The sequence below is a fragment of the Podarcis filfolensis genome (assembly GCF_964270895.1).
Source record: "Podarcis filfolensis genome assembly, chromosome: 17".
NCBI lineage: Eukaryota > Metazoa > Chordata > Lepidosauria > Squamata > Lacertidae > Podarcis > Podarcis filfolensis.
Genome location: NC_139621.1, coordinates 7,780,805 through 7,787,398, shown reverse-complemented (window position 1 = coordinate 7,787,398; position 6,594 = coordinate 7,780,805).

Below are 6,594 nucleotides of genomic sequence, written 5' to 3'. Positions count from 1 at the left end.
TTCATGCTCTCTGAGCACTTCATAGTTCCATGATCACCTACTTCTGTGCTGGATTCTAGATTGCTTCCCTACACCAGTGAATTACTACAAAGAAAATGTTTTGTGTAGTGCTGGATTGGTGCTCCAAATAGGCACAAACATTATTATGATTATTATTAGTAGTAGTAGTAGTAGTAGTAGTATAGTATTATACCCCACCCACCTGACTGGGTTTCCCCAGCCACTCTGGGTGGCTCCCAACAGAATATTAAAAACACGATAAAACATCAAACATTAAAAAACTTCCCTAAACAGGGCTGCCTTCAGATGTCTTCTAAAAGTCAGATGGTTGTTTATTTCCTTGCCATCTGATGAAGACGGGTGCCACTACTGAGAAGGCCCTCTGCCTGGTTCCCTGTAACCTCACTTCTCTCAGTGAAGGAACCACCAGAAGGCCTTTGGATCTGGACCTCAGTGTCCGGGCTGGACGATGGGGGTGGAGACACTCCTTCAGATATACTGAACGTAGGCAGAGAGCTGAGGAAATGTGTTGCTTTTGTTTGTTCCATTCCTATATGCCACACACTGATTGAGAAGTAGTACAGAAGTAGTCTGTACCCTCCAGCGCGGAACACATGTTCAGAGGAGTGAATGGGTGCATACAAGATGGTCAAAAGCACCTGTGTCGCAGGTCCAATCAAGTGCATGTAGGGTCAGGTCATGGAATCATAGAATCTTAAGAGTTGGAGGGGAACCAAGGATCATCTAGTCCAACCCCTGGCAATGCCAGAATCTCAGCTAAAGCATCCATGACAGATGGCCATCCAAGCTCTGCTTAAAACCTCCAGTGAAGGAGAGTCCACCACCTAAACCCCATCCCTCCTCATACCTTAGTATGCATTTTAACACTATGGGTGTAAAAGCCAGCTCTCACCATGACTATATCTTTAGCAACCTCCCTCCTCGTAATGCCTGCCTGCCTTTACAGTGCTGCTATCAAGTACCATATTTTTCGCTCCATAAGACACACTGTTTTCCTCCTAAAAAGTACAGTGGTACCTTGGGTTACATACGCTTCAGGTTACATATGCTTCAGGTTACAGACTTCGCTAACCCAGAAATACTACCTCGGGTTAAGAACTTTGCTTCAGGATGAGAACAGAAATTGTGCTACGGCAGCAGCGGGAGGCCCCATTAGCTAAAGTGGTGCTTCAGGTTAAGAAAAGTTTCAGGTTAAGAATGGACCTCCAGAACGAATTAAGTACTTAACCCGAGGTACCACTGTAAGGGGAAATGTCTGTTCGTCTTATGAAGCAAATGCACTGGATGGCAGAGGGATCCCTCGGCTGCCGCTGCAGTCGCGAGCTGAGGGATGCCTCCACAGCCGGAGCCATGGCTCCCGTCCATTGCTCACTGTGAAGCCATTTTTGTTTTAAAGCGAGAGCCGTGCAGAGCCTGTCAGCAGCTCTCGCTCTGCTGGGTTCACAGCGAAGTGGAACGGAGGACGGACGGGAGCAAGCAAAGTGAGAGCCGCTTACATGGCTTCCGTCCCGCTTTGCGCAGCTCTCACTTTGCTGTCCTGGTGTCTCCTCCTCTTCTTGCTCCAGTGTCGCCGCGCTTTACAGCGAGGCAGGAGGAGGGATGGGCAAGCAAAGTGAAAGCTGCGCAAAGCGGGACAGAAGCCATGTAAGCGGCTCTCACTTTGCTTGCTTTAAAGCAAGAAAAGCGAGAGCCACTTACACGCTCTGCGCAGATTTTTTTCTTCTTCTTGCTTTCCTCTAAAAACTAGGTGTGTCTTATGGAGCAAATAATACGGTACTTGGTGCTGCTGATGTATCAAACCTTGGTGTTATGGGGATCACCTGCTTCCACAAGTTTATCACTCTAGCAAAGCAACTGCCTAAACATGTCTTGTCATAGTTGTCTCAGGAAGTCATATGTAAGGGGGCTCCCCTTTTGGTGCCTTGACAGCTTTGCTGCTTGCTGACCTCTCTGGCCCTTGCATCACCGCCACCTCTCGTTCAAGCCGGATGTCTCACACTCTCTGGGATGCCTGGCATGTTGTGATTAATTGGCTAAAAATGCTCAGTGGTGTCTGCCAAGCATCCTTGTGCATCTTTGTGTCCTGTGGGCTCTTGAGGGAGGGGGGATGACAGTACTTCTGGGTGGTGGCCCCCACAGTCTCCTACCACCGTTGCCTTCTATGGGAATGCTAGCACGATTTGGAGATGATGTTATCCAAAGCATTAAACAGGGACATATACATGCTTGACAGCTCTGTGACCACAGCACAGCCTCCACTCATTCATGAACACTACCAGCCTGAGCCAGAACTGTTGTGTGTGTGCACACATCTGGAGTTGCTGTTTTGTGCACACATTTGTCCTAATAATAATAATAATTTATTATTTATACCCCTGCCCATCTGGCTGGGTTTCCCCAGCCACTCTGGGCAGCTCCCAACAGAATATTAAAAACATGATAAAAGATCAAACATTACAAAACTTCCCCAAACAGGGCTGCCTTCAGATGTCTTCTAAAAGTCAGATAGTTGTTTATTTCCTCGACATCTGATGGGAGGGTGTTCCACAGGAGGGGCGCCACTACCGAGAAGGCCCTCTGCCTGGTTCCCTGTAACCTCACTTCTCGCAGGGAGGGAACCGCCAGAAGGCCCTCGGAGCTGGACCTCAGTGTCCAGTCTGAACGATGGGGGTGGAGACGCTCCTTCAGGTATACTGGGCAGAGGCCGTTTAGGGTTTTAAAGGCCAGCGCCATAACTTTGAATTGTGCTAAGAAACGTGCTGGGAGCCAAGGTAGGTTTTTCAGGACCGGTGTTATATGGTCTTGGTGGCCACTCCTAATCCACGACAGGCACAGATTGTGTCCAAGCCTCCAAGGAATAAGTGCTTGGAGAGGATATGTACAGTACAGCCCCAGCAGCAGAAATGTATGACATCAGAAATGGCCTGAGTGAAAGAAGCAGGGTAAGAATGGTCTACATAAATAAGCAACCTGATCAAAACTAAGCAAGCACATTACACAAGATTATTGGGACTCAAAAACCTGTGGTTGCCCCAATCAGTTCCTTTCTTGTGTCTAGTTTTTTTCTATTAATTCTTGAGTTTAAGATATGGGATGGCAGTTTTCCAGAGTTAGTAGGCCTGGCTCCACGCTGGTATTCCCAACAGTTGATGAATATGGTCAACTTGCATCATTTCACATATATAGTCTTATGTGCCTGCAGGCAAGCACGTAAGTCTGTAGAAAATCACTTTCTTTAAAGAAGACTGCTGTGACCAAGAAAACTTAACGGAATGAAAGCATGAGATTAAAGGAAGAGGAAGGAAGGAATATATTGGTATGTCTGCTAAAGGTGCCTTTCAGAGTAACTTATCCCAAAGTGGTTTGCAAATGATTTGTTGTTGTTGTTGTTTAGTCGTTTAGTTGTGTCCGACTCTTCGTGACCCCATGGACCAGAGCACGCCAGGCACTTCTGTCTTCCACTGCCTCCCGCAGTTTGGTCAAACTCATGCTGGTAGCTTTGAGAACACTGTCCAACCATCTTATCCTCTGCCGTCCCCTTCTCCTTGTGCCCTCCATCTTTCCCAACATCAGGGTCTTTTCCAGGGAGTCTTCTTTCTCATTAGGTGGCCAAAGTATTGGAGCCTCAGCTTCAGGATCTGTCCTTCCAGTGAGCACTCAGGGCTGATTTCCTTAAGAATGGATAGGTTTGATCTTCTTGCAGTCCATGGGACTCTCAAGAGTCTCCTCCAGCATTGCAAATGATAATAGAACAATAAATTACCAACAACCATGAAATTGCATTAGCAAGTAAAACAGTTAAAAATGGGACAAATCAACGTTAAAACTAGCAATTAAAACAGCCATTAAAAACAGTGCCATTAAACTATTTAAGTCTGGCTTTAGGTCTTTAGGGCTCCCTTGAAGGCCAGCAAGGAGAGGGCAAGTGCCTGCAAGTTACATAGCTGCACTATGAGGATGTAGTTGACTAGCAATTACTCAGAGTAGACCCACAGAAATTAATGGCCATTGAAAATGGGTCTATACTGCATAATAGTTTATTGCAACCCTTTCAGATAACCAGTATACATAGCATAATAAGTACAGAGAACATTTCTGTAGGCCTGAAAGGGGGAAATGTCTCCAAATGTTGAATTCCCATCACCCCTAATCCTTGGCTGTGCTGGCTGGGGACAGCGGAATGGCAGATAGAAACCGAACAGGTAAATTCGTCTTTTCTAGTACTGTATAGGAATGTGATTATGGAGAAAGCTTCACCATCGCTGTATGCCATGCCCCCATGGCAGCCATGTTGTGACTGGCACCCACAGCAGTCCCTCAATATTCAAAATGTGCCCACTGGTCCAGAAAGGTTGGCAACCTCATATTTAATGCATAGGCCCAGTTAACTCTTCATAGCAATATTGTGGGATCTCTAAAACTAGCGTGGTCCTCCACTCACAATATTCCTAATCTGACTCGGATACTACTATGGGAATTTGTATTCTGGTTTCTGCAAGCTGGTGCATTTAGTTGCATGTTTGGCTCAATATAGATACCAAATCACATACAAGGGCAGCGTTCTATACTATAACCACAAACAGCGCTACAAGGCACGGGACTGTAACAGCAATATATTGATTATGAAAAGTTTTTAAATAAAGTTTCAGTGAGGCTTGCAAAGAACCATAGAGCACAAAAAAAATAATTATTCTTATATGGAAGAATACTTGTAAGTATCTGACAGCAGGCAGGCTGTCCTATTTTAATTAGCTTCCTGAGATGATAACTGCAAAAGCATTCCCCCTGGAGGAATTAACAAGCAATTAGTTTCTAAGGTAGGCATCCACATGTCAATCACACAACCCGGAAACATTTTGATACCCTGATTGCAGTTTTCACTAGTGGGAGAAAGTCAGGTATGTTTATCTGCCCAAATAAGTTACTCGATTCCAATAGGACAACTGCAATGGTCCAAATTTTAGGCCCTGCCTATACTTTGCATTTGTAATTTTGTCTACTTGATTGTAAACTTCTTCTCATCAATATGTTGTTAGGTTAGAGTTCTGTGCCTTTCAGAACTATTCTGCGATCGATATAAATACCACCAGTTATCTGCGCAAAGCCAGTTCACAACCAACAGACTGACATGACCAGAGCCAGGGCCTTTTCAACACTGGCTCCGGCCTGGGGGAACGCTCTGTCTCATGAGACCAGGGCCCTGCGGGATCTGATTTCTTTCCGCAAGGCCTGTAAGACAGAGTTGTTCCTCCTGGCCTTCAGCTTGGTATCAATTTGATTCCCTCCTCCTCTTCTTTTTTCCTTTCTCCTCCTGTGTTGGAACTCCTATTTGGCGACTTCCCTGGCTTTTTTCTGGCCCGTGTAGGACCAGTCTTGGTGAAGACTTGACGTTTTCACCCCCAAAAAAGTTTTTGATTTGAGTTTCCATTGAAATGAGGCTGTATTTTAATGTTTTAATGTTGTATTTTAATCTTGTTTTTAAGTTGCATTTCAATCAATTTGTTTTTATATTGGGTGTTAGCCGCCCTGAGCCCAGTCTTGGCTGGGGAGGGCGGGGTATAATAGAAATAAAATTTATGATGATGATGATGATGATGATTAGCTCAGTTGATAGAGCATAATCTCAGGATGTGGGTTCAAGCCCCACATTGGGCAAAATATTTCCGCATTGCAGGACATTGGACTAGATGACCCTCGTGGTTCCTTCCAGTTGCAGTTCTATGATTCCATGAACATGAATGTTTTTGCAGGTCCTGCACTGGCATAAGTAGGTGCTGCATCTTCAATGCTCTGCTGTGCTCTCCCTCCTCTGCCCCAGCCTCTGGGCACTGATCCCTTACCCTTCCAATACAGTTTCCTCATCCATCATCCATTCAGGAGCATCAAGGGAAGCCCAGTTGTGATTTATCCTCCGCAAATCCCCTCTCCTCCAGACTGGAGCAGCCCTAGCATTCCTCAAATTGTTCCTTGCATGCCACTACCCACTGCGGTCTCTGTTGGCAGGAGAGCAGACCTTTAGATGTCCTGGCTAAAAATAACATGCTTGAGATAACACCTGCATGGAGGCACAGGCCTCCCTTTCGGACTAGGTCCCACCTCTTCGGGTCTTGGTTATGTCTCTGCAAGCCAATATGTTGCTCTGCTCGGAAGCAGAGTAGTGCCAGTATTGTCCTGGGTGGGTTGTGGGTCTTTGGTGCACAAAGCCTTCTTGTGCGCTATTGTGGCAGAGCTAGGTGGTCCACAGTCTTCTCAGGCCTTGCCAAGATGGCCACATTGATATCCACTGCATAGCAAAGCGTCAGTAGGATTTCTCCCAGTGGCTAGAGTCTTTGTTTGTAAATATAAATTGCCACCACTGTGTTTGTGGGTCTAGTGTTCCTTTTTTGCATCAGGCACAGTGTTAAATTAAAATGCCAAGACCATTTAAATGCCAAGCAGCCAGCAACGTCAGACAAAAGGGATGTGGGTCTCTGTCTCTAGTCCCCTAAGTGAGTCCTTAACTGGACATTGTCGGTAGATGGTTGCGAATTCTTAGATAATATTTCCTTCCCCAGTTTCCCACTACAGAAAGAT